Below are 13,760 nucleotides of genomic sequence, written 5' to 3'. Positions count from 1 at the left end.
AGATACTGGCCAAAGCACTGACGCTCCGGCTGCAGCGGCCACTCCCTCAAGTCGTGGGTCCCGACCAGGTCTGTGGTGCCCGGGGGAGATCGGCGGCCGACAACGCCATGCTGCTCAGGGATGTCGTGGCCTACTCGAACGAGAGAGGGCTTCCCCTGGTCCTAATCAGCTTGGACCAGGAGAAGGCCTTCGACAGAGTGGGCCACGAATACCTGCAGCTCGTCATGGAGAGGATGGGTCTCGCTCTTGGCCTGAGGAAGTGGGTTAAGATCATCTACAGCAGCCTAAGCAGCAGGGTCCTTGTGAACCGCCACCTGACCGAACCATTTCCGGTCAGGTCGGGGGTCCGGCAGGGTTGTCCCCTGTCGGCCCTGCTGTACGTCCTCTGCTTGGAGCCGTTCATGCAGGCGATCCGCCGGGACGTCCGGGTGACAGGTTTCCATCTCCCGGGTTCCGGCGGAGAGCAACTGAAGGCCCTGGCCTATATGGACGACGTGGCCGTGGTTTGCACGGACGCTCCGTCCGTGGCCAGGGTCGAGGAACTGCTGGACGGCTTCTGCAGGGCGACGGGGGCCGCTGTCAACAAGGCCAAGAGCGAGGTCTACCTCTCCAGGGCATGGCCTGTCGGCCGGGGCCCGCCGACCGTGTTCCCTGTGAAGCCGTCTATCAAGGTTCTGGGGATCACGATCGACGGGACCAACACGGGCACCCGGAGCTGGGAGGAGGCCATAGCGAAGGTCCAAAGGAAGATCCATGGCTGGAGCACAAGGACCTTGACGATGGCTGGTAAGGTGCTGGTCGTAAAGGCCATCCTCTTCCCGATACTCCTCTACGTAGGAATGATCTTCCCCCCAGACAAGGTCATCGCAAAATTAGTGACCCGAATTATATTTCGGTTTGTCTGGGGGAGCAAAATGGAGAGGCTGAAAAGAGTGCAGATGGTGAAGGGTACCCTGGATGGAGGCAGGGGGGTCCCGGACGTTGTGCGGCTGATAAAGGCGCAGGGGCTGGCCTATGTGGTCAAGAACATCCAGGCTGCTGGCAAGAAAGTGAGTTTCATGAACCGCTTTTATTTTGCCAGCAGCCTGAGACCATTCGGCCTCTGCGCCATGGATAACACCAGGCCGCACTCGTGGGATCCCCCGCCGTTCTACAGGGCGCTCCGAGCCTTTGCGCTCGAAGTAGGCCTCCATAAAGTCGTGCTGGCCTCCTGGGATTATAAGACCATCTGTAGCCAGATGAGATCTACCCAGGAGACCAGCCGGATAGAAGATTTCTCTCCCGAAACCTGCCGGTTTATCTGGGCTAACGCTACGCACGTTTGCCTCACGAATACGCAGAAAGATGTCTCCTGGATGGCTGTGAGTCGGTGTCTCCCCACCCGAGTGTTCATGCACAGAAGGGGCATAGCTCCTTATGACACCTGCCCCTATAAGGGTTGCCTGGGGAAGGAGACGGAGGCTCATATCTTTAGTGAGTGCACCTCCGCCCACAGGGTCTGGCTCCTGTTTTCTCCGTTCCTCCACAGGTTTGCCGTTCCTGCGCGGGCGACCGCCCAGCAGATCCTGTACGGTCCGGCCAGGGGATTATCATCATCTACCCTGAGGTGCTGGTGGCGTGTCGTCTGCGCAGTGAAGCAGGCACTGTGGGAGGGACGCAACATCTGTCTGTTCAACAAGCAGGAGCTGGACCCGATTGTCATCGCACGGAGGGGCATGGTGTTCGTAAGGGACTATGTCAATCTGGAGGTCCATCAGAGGGGCAAGGAGGAAGCCTATAAGAACTGGCACATACAAGATCTGGGGGAGCTCAGGATCCCATGATGGGACCCACCTCCGGGGACGGTCAGTTCCCCCTGCTGGAGCCCGAGTCCAAGATCTTTTAAATATTTTATGGATGATTGTTTTTAAAACGATTTTAAAAAGGAATCTTAATTGTTTTTAAAGATTTAGTTGCTTTTAAACCACTAATTGTTTACGGTTTTTTGGTTTAGTTTTGTTATATTCTTTTGTCAAATACATTGACCGTTTTGGATTTAATTTTAAATGCATTGGACCTTTTTTGTTTGTTTTTTATTTTTACTTTTTTAATTGTTTCTTTATTTTGTCCAATGCATTTTCAGTTATTTTCAATGTATTTGACTTTTATGTTGGTGAGCAGTTTTTGCTTTAATCACATTTGTTTTGTTGTTTTGTGCACGTTTATTTTGAAGTTAATTGTTTTGTTGTTTGTTAAAATCACAAAGATTTTAAAAATTTTAAGTGATTTTAAGAATTGATTTTTAAAGATTTTAATCATAAGTATTAAAAAATTGAATTGTTTTTATTTATGAAATGCAAAATACTAAATACAATAAAATAGTATTTTCTGCAGTTACGACCTACTGTAACCCAGCAGTTCTCTACACTTCCCTGCTCTAAGGTCTCAACTCTCCCAGGTTTTGGCTGCACACCATCTCTCTCATGGGCTGATTGACCAATTCTTCCATATCACTAATACAGTGCAGATCAACAAGCTGAGCCTCAAGATCATGAACCTTGATCTCTAGGATTTCAACCTGCCAACAACATTCACAAATGAAACCTTCTTGGATGAGTTCATCCAGGAACGCAATCATTCTGCAAACCTGACACTGTAGTGGCCACATGCTTCTAAATGTTGCAAGTTCATTTAAATGAATTATGCATAAGAAGAACTGTGAACCTCGGGGATATGATCTGTACATTCATACTGTACAGTGCCAGGCTGTTCAGAAACTGCTGGAGTTCATGGAATTTGATCATATTGTGTAAATTTGGACACAAAATTCTGGCTCCAAAGAGGAAGGCAGGGACGCGTTACACAACGTTAGACTTCCACGTTGACTAATCTGCTTCACACTTTACACTTTTCTTTTAATCCACTTCTCATTTTCTATCAAAGTTTTGGACAAAAATAAAATGTAAAGAGATTTTTCAAAATTACATAAACCTTATGTAGACTGTTTCCTTCAAGTCATCTTATTCTGGTTTATTTCTGTAAAATTATTACCTTTACAATAAAGACACCAATAATAATAATATGAATATCCATAACAATAATATCAATAATTATAATCATCATCATCATCATCATTATTATTTATAAAGTCTTTAGTGTAAGAATTGTCTTCCTGTCCAAGAGTGCGCCCTCGACTGAGGGAATCCACCATCTCTCGTCTGCAGGAGAAGGTGGTTTAATGTTTGCGCAATTCAAATGTGTGAACAAGGGACTTTCTGAGATCCCACGCCATTGTTTTTACTCATTTAGTAGATAAGTCCCTGAGCCAGACGGATGCTCCAGTGTTGAGGGCGAGGAGACCTCCGCTGAGTCTGACCTCTTGGATGGGGGGCTTGGTTTGCTCAATGACAGGCACCACATATTGCACATCACTGACAGTGTTCGCTCCATGGTGCTGTTTTTCTGTGCATCTGCCCTTCGTATGTGACGCACCGTGCTAAGCAGGTGTTTTGGCCCAGCTGCTACGGAGTCACAGCTCTTTCAGTTGTCCTGCTTTGAATGTTTAAGAACTTGAACAGGGCATGTTTGGGTCTTTCTCCATTATGTTGTGTGTCTATAGTCGTGCATTTCTTTATTTTGTCTGTTTGTTTTATCCCCACACTATTTGAGTCAGTAGATATCGTGGTTTTCTGGCGGAGTTTCTCATTCTTGGGTTTGAGCTTTCATCGGCACCCCTCCCTCAGGCGGGCGTCGTGGGCTTATTTTCAGTCCGATGACAATATGAAATACAAAATAAAAAACCTACCAACTGCATTCCACGAAGACAGGTTTTAATGTGATAAAGCAGATGTGAAATGCTAGAGATGCTGATGAATTAACCTCCGGCGTGACGCCCGAGTCTGCAGAGATGCCTTTCTCTCAGAGATAAACACGGATGTTGGTTTACGGGGAACCTGGAGTGAACGTGATTCCTTTAGTAAAGACCCGTCCGCCGCCTGTGCTTGTTCGTGCCGGGTGTCAGGAGGGTCCCGCGGTTTTATATTTGGAATTGGCTTCCATCGCCGTCCACTAGGGGGAAGAACAGATCACAGGATAAATCTACCAGTCAGTAATAAAATACTAACTTGGGACTCTCTCGAAGTAAGTGATGTGGATACCAACAGTTTTATTACAGCCACGTTTGAAATGTGATGTGAGATATGATTTGATGTTTTAAATTATAGCTAGGTGTGAGCTGTCGGCATTTCTCTTTCTCAAAACTAATTTGAAATGCCAGGGAAAAAATATAAGGCTAAAGAATTGCGGCAGGAATGAGAGTAAAGTGCTTGTCGGCGTGTCATCGTTCACCTCTTTCTTTACACCGTGCCCGCGCCATTCCTGTCAGCCTGCAATATCTCATGGCTGCCCACAGCTTTGTACCCCATCACCCAACATCTCAGCGACCATCTCTGTCAAAGCAGCTCAGATAGCAGCTGGAAGACACGCCTGCAGAGGCCAGCTGACCACTTGGAGGGCTTTGACTGGATGAAAGGGAGAAAAACACAAGAGATGTTGCGAAGACCCTCTGTGTTCGCTCTTAAATTGTTTGCTTGTACCAGTTCCCAGTAATAATATGAAGCCTCTTAAAGGGTAAAGTTAAACTTGTAACTGATTGTTTGCTGCACTGGTAGCGTAGGTGGAGATAATGTAATACTGTGAAGGTATTAAACCGAGGAGCAGCTGCTGATTGGCTGATGGGAGTGAAATGTGATTTTGAATGGAATGGGTTCATTGTGCTGTAATTAGAAAAACGTTCATTTTTTTAATGTTAATGCAAGGGGGGGAGACGAGTTACATTTCACTAAACCTTCAGTATTTAATTATTCCATTTGTTTTCATAATTAAAAGACTTAACATTTTAACATCTATTAATATTAACGTTCTAATCTATTCAAAGGACTGTTTTTTTTTAATCCTACATATTTAAATTGAATTAGCCATTGCAGTATTAGCTTTTAAGTCTCTACTGATTTAAATACGTCTATGTATATAATACAGAGGTATACATCTCTCTATTTATCTGTCTATATAGACCTGCAGAGCAATCAAGATTTTCTGACTGGTGTGTTTTTAGTTCTACAAATTGGCTATAGAGTGCCATCTTCTGGCACAGTCAATTACATCGCCATAGAAAGATATAATTTGTGTTAAAGAGAGAAAGAGCCGCATTGGATCTTGTTGAGCCCTTGTTTCCTTGATGCCTGACATGCTCTCGTCTGTTTTTCATTTAAATCGATAACAGGAGGAGATCCATTTCATAATTAAAGGTTAAAACAAAAAGGCACAAATGTGTAGAAGATCGGCCTTTAGGTGCTTCCCACAAGGAAAGCTATGCATGATTCTAAATTGAAAGGAAATCTGTACTTAACCTTTCTTCCCCCTTAACTAAACACGAGAGCTTCCCAATGTCAGGGAAATGTCCTTCAGTTAAAAAACCCCAAATACTTTGAGACAGGGGGACTGGTCTTTGTTATCGAATACCTTTCAGCTCGTGGCAGGTCAACAGGAGTGTGTAAGGAAAGGATCAATAGTCAGGGGGAAAATAATATAAAATAATTGATTAGAAATAAAAATGCACTTTTTGTCGAGAGCAGCTGTCTAATTGTGCGCTGTCTTTGGAGCCAGTGTCTGCCTTCTCTATGAACCTCTGCATTTATTTTTTCTTTCTCCCCTTTGGGTTTGTTACTGATGTATTATCTCTGGATCTTTTTTACATAGCAGCTCTCTGGAATACTTCGACTGTACGGATTTTGCTTATTAAAGTGTAAATTGAGTGCAAGGTACTTTGAAACTCTTCAGGGATCAAACCTTAGGGTGATTGGCTGAGTTGGAAGAAAAATCAGTTGCCTGAACTATATATATCTGACACATCTGATTTTGCCGTCACAGATTGATACATTTCAACTCTGATGCTTTCTCTTCTCTGAGGTGAAAGGTCAGACATTGTTGCAGAGACCTCTTGTGGCCAGAGAGGGCCGTGCCATCTATGCCTAAATATAAAACTGCAGACTCCGAACATACAGATATGCATAGATTGTGTCTTTAGTTCAGCACATTCAATATTTATAATAGTTTATAATTTATAATAGTATAATATAATAGTATATAATAGTACATTGTTGAGTAGGGCAGTGTTGAGTAGCTTCTGTCCCAACAGGATTGATTTATAATACTTGCAACATTAGACCCTTATCCAGTGGAGGTTTTCTTTAGGATACATGCAATGCTTATGTCTCAAACTGGGATAACGTGAGTGTACACCAGCTTGTGTAGGATTGCCATTGTCGTCAAAAAACACATTGCTCCTTTCTTCCAGTATTTTACCTGCATATTTGCTTGTTTTATTACAGTAATGTACTTATGCATGCCCATGTACAGTACACTATTCATTCTGGAGGTTTTCATTAAGATTTAATTCCATGTTCCTCAAAACCCATTTTCCCCTGTAAGGTATTATTATTATTATTATTATTATTATTATTATTATTATTAAGTTAAATCCCTGCTTTGGACGGGACCTCACTGCACCTTATATTATAGATGTGTGTGCGTTCGGTTTGAGGAACACACAATATGATCTCAGTCTCTCCCCTGGCCAGCGCCTTCACCAGATGGCCATCCTGTTTGGCATCGCAGAGAGATTCAGGAATGTGCTTTGCAGAAGCCTGAAGGAATTGCAGTGGAGACTATTGGAGGACCAGAGTAAAATAGACTTGTGTACCCTCCAGCATCTAACACAATTCAGGAGCTATCATTAAGGACCTAAGATGGCTGCAAGTGACATTGTTGAATGATTTATATATATATATATATATATATATATATATATATATATATATATATACTTTTGTTTAGCCAATGAGTGTAGAATCAAGTATTGTATAGTCAAAACAGAATGAGGAACTTATAAATAAATATGTATCTCTACCATCTATAAATACAATTGCTCTGGGGAAACCAATCTTGCTTTGTGCAGCTGATTTAAAATAATTAAAGTAATGAACAGCCACATGTTGTGGACGTTAAAAGCCTAGTCCTTGATGGCTTTAAAAAGTCTCTAACAATAAGCTTAAAAAACCATCCCCAATTAAAGTGCTATAACTCAGCAGTTTTATGCTTTAGTTTGACCTGCCCAGAAGCAAAAATCACGGCCTGTTTTACTCTTAGAAATCTCTCACGAGGCCGTGTTGAATCAACAGCGTGCAAATGTTTGGACAAGGATACCCTGCAACATTTTTTTTTCTCTGAGATCGTTATAACAAGTGTCTGAAATAAATTCAGCAAAGCAAAGGTCAGTAAAGAAAGCCAAACAGTAATTATTCATGTCATGGTCAGCTTTAATAACCCGGCGAGCTGCCTGGACCGGAGTTCGTTAGTTTGAATTATGGAATGCGATTTCAAAGCCCCCTGCTCTGCTGTGCTGACCTGTAAAGATTTTTGTTTCTCTTCATGTGTGTGTATGTGGGGGGGCTGACCTTTTCAAGATTTGTCTTTGTTGGCACATAAAATGTGGGGCATTTTATCATTAGCTTCCCACGATTATACTGCCTTCATTTTTAACTCTGAGGTGGCCAGATATTTTGGGGAAAACCCCACCAATAGTTTCCCTCGATCCACTTTGCCATTACCGTGTGGAATAGGTGAATGAGAACAAACATTAAGATATGCAATCAAGTCAATAAATCACGCATCAATCCAGTTTCCCATTGAATCTAATAATAATGTGTATTGTGTGACTCACAGTAAAGATAAATGTGATTAAACATGATCCATAATAAACTGAAAAACATAATGAAATTGAATGTCAAGCTCAATAGTTCTGATCCATGACATATCAATACCTTTACACAGCATAGCTCCATGCAAGTATAATTACAAGTAGAATCACATTTAAACTATTGGATTAATAATAAATAATAATAATAATAATATAAAGCTCAGTAAACACATACACACTTATTTAATGTCTAGATTCCCAACATACTTTAGAGAATTATGTCCTGGGGGTTCCCTAAGCCAAGTTAATACATGTAATGGACATTAACATAAAAATTCCATAAAAATTTATGTAATTAATCGGGTGAACCAAACACAGCCTACAAACAATGTTTTTACCATAAAATCATGATTCCTTTGGTCCTATACTTTTCTCCCCTCTAACTTTCCCCTCATACTTCAAGAGAATAAATATATAATTACAGTGAATCAGAATGACAAAATAAGCTTCACCGATGTTTAATGTTGAGTTTCTTTAGATTGAGAATTCTGTTTTTATTCCTAGGGGTCCTGATTTTCCAGACTAACAAATGTAATACTGCAGCAGGAAGAGCAAAAAGAAAAATTGCATTTAGGAAACATTTTAATTTAAATATAGCCTAGATTCCTAACTTAATAGTAACATAACAAATACATACTGTTTGCATGGTGTTTATATTGTGAATCAATGATCCTAAAACAACTGTTTGCTGAATTGTAACTGCACTTATTATAAGCACAGTCAATTTCAGGCACATCTTAAATATGATCTCAGCTAATATTAGAGTATTACAATTTTGACTGACCAGAGATTTAACTGTTTGGCTGGTTTGGCCTGAGTCCCCTCTCTCACACCGTCTGCCCAGCCTGGCGCCGCTTCGGCCACAGTCGGCCTCCTCAAGGGCCGTATGGTCCTCTGTTGAAGGTCACATCTGAGCTTTCCAGTTGGTGAGGACTTAAGGTGTTACTGTTTTGTTGTTGTTTATTTGTTTGTTTAGCAATTTATATCTGGTTGGTGTTGAGCATCATCAGATAAATGATCGGTTTTGTCATCCTATGCAACCATTGGTAATGCATTCTATTGTCTGGAAAAGTTTAATTTGCAAATATTTGAATATTAGTCTTTGGTGCTGCTGTGTTTATATGCATTATTGGGAAATGGAAACTCAATAGGAATGGGTGCAAGCTGACAATTCAAGCTGTGGGCTGGGCTTTCAGAAATCAAGTAAATATATGATTTTTCATATTTAAGAGAAATTCAAGCAGATGGAAGTACCAAAGCCTTTTTTCCCAATGATTTTGTTTCACCAACAGTTAAAATGAAATTTTAATGATAAATTATTCCTGAAGATAAGAACAATAAGACCCTTAACATTTCAAAACAAGTGATTTTTGTGAGAGGAATATAAATATTACTATTCTTTACATTTTAAAAGCATGTTTCACTCCTTCGCTCATATTCCTTTAATGTGCAATTGATCTGTCCTGAAACTAATATATGACAGTTAGAAAATGCCTGTAAGTGCCTCCTGATAAAGGCATTCAAACCAACTGTTACACCAATGAAAAGGATAAAAAACAGGCATATATTTCTAACAGCTACACTTTGAAATTAAGCATTAATCTTAAAAGCTCTTTTGCCACCTTCACAGATAATTACACCTATAGTCATGTCACTTGAAAAAGCAGGGAGTTCAATTTCAATGACTTGCATGTGATTACAGTACTTTTCAAATTGATTTAAATTAACTTAGAAACCCAAATGTCTTCTCACATCCAGAGTTTCTGAAAGAAAAAAACCACTTACACTCATAAGTATATATTAGCAGACATGTACGTGGCACCCCCGAACAAACACTTCCTGAACGCTCCACAATGCAAATGCCGTTCTCAGAGACCGCAGAGGAAGGTGTCGGGGCCAAACGACTCAAACTGCGGCATTTAGGGAAGTGGGTTCAGACGGGTGCCTCCTCTGGCTGTGCGCGGGCCCACGGGGTGATCCAAACGACTGCCAGCGCATCACTCGTGTGATCTGTCAGCTTCACTGGTGACAGACTGAAAGAGACTTCCAGTGGGAAATCAAGCGCCTCTTGGCAACTAATGTTGTGAACCGTTATACATTTTCATGAGCATAAGTGGGTTGAAAAAGGAGGCTGGACTCAATAAAGACTAATAGCATCCTATGCATCATACTTCCTCTGCGACTACAGCCCCGGGACTCCAGAGAAGGCAGTATTTTAAATATGCAGTGTTGTACATTTGAGCTGAGCCAGTTCCCCTAGTTCTTATCCAGTGAACAGCATTTTTAAAACATGATCTGATTTGCCACCTCTATTCTGGACTTTACTTCCATACTCCCAGGATTAGGGACTGTGATTGAGATTGAGACACATTAAATAGTCCATTTCACTTTCTTTATTTAACCCTCAAAAGCAATGGTTTTAAAAAATTGAGATACACCAAACTCTTTAACTGAATGAAATCTTAGTTTGGCAGCTTCATGCTGGGTCTGCACACTTAAAAAGCGTTTCTCAGTCAGACTCAGGGGACAGATTATGCACTTCCTTGGCGCTGTCTGATGAGAATCTGTTTGATGGCGGATCCTCAATGGTGTGTGGCAATGTCTGCAAGGATGCAAAACCAAATTAATGTCACTGGTTGGCTTCCGAAAATGAAAGGCAGTTTATTAAAATGAAAAAACACATTGCAGGGGAAGCACTCGACATTTCTGAGACTGCGTGTCTGCGGACAGTGTGCTGTTTGGTCATGTCTGTTCTAAGACATGCCACAGTTTCTGGTGTCTCTTGGTATATGTGACAACAAGTTTTGCCCTTTTGCTCGTCAATAAACAGCACATTTTTTCCCCATTCGAATCATTATCAGGAAATATAGATTTTAGAAATAATACAAATTCTGGGGAATCCACAGCCTTAATGAATGCAGGAGCTAGGATTTCTGTGTACGACTGAATAATGTCAACCCCGTCACCATTTGGGTAGCACACACTATTCTATTAATAATGAGGAGGAAGACCATCAAATGTGGAGGTCCCGTGTCAGTCTTGAGACTAAAACATCTCTGTAAAGCCTTCATGTCCCAGCTGTGCTGCCCGGTGGAGCTGACACATGGCCCGTGACAGGTGCGATGCACAGAGGAGAGGATGCTTTTGACAGCTGGTGCTGAAGGCAAGTCCTGCGCAGATCCTACCTGTAGTCTGTCACAGCTGAGCAAGTTAAATGCGTGACTTAAAACGCACCAGTCTCTTTCATTATCAAGGCCAGACAGCTGATCTAGTCGCGGATCAGAGGGAATGCGCCGCCGACCGAGTTAGTGGAAGGCTTATCAAGAAGCAGACATAGGTGTTCATTATCATAAAGGATGTCGAAGAGCCCAGCCGAGATCTATATCTGCAGATCTACAGTCCCCTGGCCTCTGAGTGGAGTCTGCTGCAGTGCATTCGAAACCTTTTGAAACCTTACTGATGCCACACCGTGCTATGCGCTCCATATATTGTCATTTGTACTCAAGGCGTGCAGAAATCATATACACTGTAGGGAGATTGATCGTTAGATTAAGTCTGGGAGAATCGGATGGCAGTGGAGCCGGGGCGTACAGCGAACGACGGAGCGCTGCGGGGTCTCGCTCTCCCCGCTTGATCGATGACGCCGGCTTTCTGACGAATCAGCAGATGCCCCAGTCTGTCCGTGAAAGTCGACCTCCTTATGGATCGGTTTATTTCAGACCTTTACAGTAATCCACTTACTCATAACAACTCAGCCCTGCATTCAGACAGTTTACTGGAAGCAACAGCCCCAGCCTTTATGCTGCATATTGTGAGACGCCTCTGGACAGATCTGCTGAGCTCAGCTTTTTTACCGCCCACCCTCTCCATAAAAGCAACAGTTAAGAATGAAAACCCGTGAAGGAAGAGGGAATGAATCGCAGCAGCTGTACAGGTGTGTGTGTTATTTTCCAGCGGAGCTCGATTTCTCCAGTCCTCGTAATGGAAGAGATACAGAGGAAATGAAATTAAATGAAATTACAACGGCCGAGAGAGCTACTCTGAGCGTGTTGCTAGTTTTCTATTTGGGCGAGTATATCCCAGAATTGATTCCACAAACAAAAAAAGGACATAGTTTGAACTAGACCCCACGACGTGTGGCCCAGTCATCGTAAGTCATCTTATTTTCATCTCTTTCCACATCACATATTAATTCCCACTTTCAGGGCTAGGTCCTGTGTGTTGAGTCGGGCTGCACCTTGAAGGCTTTGGAAGACTTGGACCAAATCCCCTCCTAATCTTCTGTGTTAAAGAGGTTTGTCAGGATGTCTTCGTATGTCCGTCGACAAATAATGAATCGAGTAGCTGCACAGGGTGGCCGCCGCTGAGACAGCTAGCAGTGTTGCTTTGCATTTAAAAATGCTCTGCTTATTTTATTTATTTAACAGGGACTTTTACCACCACCCCCATAAACAACCTGCACCCACTATCAGCTACACACGACAGATGCATTCATTCGGATACTTAAAGGCATCTCATACTGAAGTGCTGTAAATATGTACTGTGAATGCTTCCTCCCCTCCGTCTTCAACTCGTTAACTCTAACTGGATGTATTCATTGTGCAGCTGTAAGCACTCCTTGGGATTGTGTGTAAAGCTCACAGTTTACAACTTGCCCTCTGGTGTTTGAAGGGGCCACTAAATCTGCAACAAATTGATAGCAATAACAAGCATGTCCAGTTTTATGACTTAATTGCTGCATCTTAAAGAGGAAGTTATGCGGTCTCCATAACATTATATTAGCCTGTGTGTCTCCGTGTTGGGGCCAGCTGCAGAGCGTCAGGGTCTCTAATGGCCTTCTCCCAGTTCTCTAGGGCAGCACTCCTTTAACTTGAGGGTGGACTTTGTTCTATGTCGATTCCTTATGCTGTATTTGGAGCGCAGCTCTTTTCTCTAGATGAGTGAAGATCTCTCCTGGCAGTGTGTTTGGCAGACCTTGGCCGGAGGTAAAGCCTCAGCCCTTAACCCGTGAAGTGAGGCTCACTTTGGATGATGCCTCACTTTCAATTTGGCTGGTCGTGGTACATTGTGGTCCTCTCTAGCTTCCTTGATGAAAGCCTGAGCCAGCACTACAGCGCTACTCTGTAGCAGGTCCACACACATCTCCCCACTCCATTCCGCCTCCTGAGGATGGCCCAATCTGCCAGTCCGTTGTTCCTCATAAACCTCATTTAAGGCCATATCCCAACAAGCCATTCCTGATCACACAACACCTCCGTGGACCTCTCGCAGCATTTCTTTGACCTTGTCAGTTGTCGAAGGATGATACTCGCAGTGTTGTGGTCTGACTTCGGAGAGACAATGTCGGGTTCACGCTCGCTGATGGACAAACATCTCCTCAGCAGTTTGAGACCCACATGAACTGGGCACTGTCTTTCAAAAGCACAGCTCTCATCAGACTTCAGGTGTGGCGGTAGCAATCAGTGCTGCTGGGGAAGTATTCAGATCTGAAATACTGAAAACTGCAATTTCACCCACCCTTATTTCTTACAATCACAGTACATCTGAAAGTAGATTTACAATTGTTATTTGAGCTCTAATGTCAGAGCTCTAAAATGTTGTTTTCATGACCTCAGTGACCTAGAGGGCTACATCATCTGGCCATAGACAACCGTTTGTGATTTGATATTGAGTCCTGACACATTCCAATCACATCTGCTTCAGGTGACAAACGAATGTTGCTAATGGAGAATGTTCCTCCTAATGGTTCTCCTTTAAAAAAAAATTATAATAAAATCTCTGCAGTTTCTCATAAATCCCTTTAGTTAATGGCTGCAACTTAAGTAGAAGAGTGGGGGGGGGAAAATCAACACCTGTCATAAAATAATCATATTTTTCAATAAAAGCAATTTCATTAGGCGGCTATCTAGTTCACATGTGTCCAATTTAAATCTGACAATTACTTATAACAATGCATTTTTAAATT

Source organism: Amia ocellicauda, chromosome 9, assembly GCF_036373705.1.
Source record: "Amia ocellicauda isolate fAmiCal2 chromosome 9, fAmiCal2.hap1, whole genome shotgun sequence".
Lineage (NCBI taxonomy): Eukaryota > Metazoa > Chordata > Actinopteri > Amiiformes > Amiidae > Amia > Amia ocellicauda.
This window is presented reverse-complemented; position numbering follows the sequence as displayed.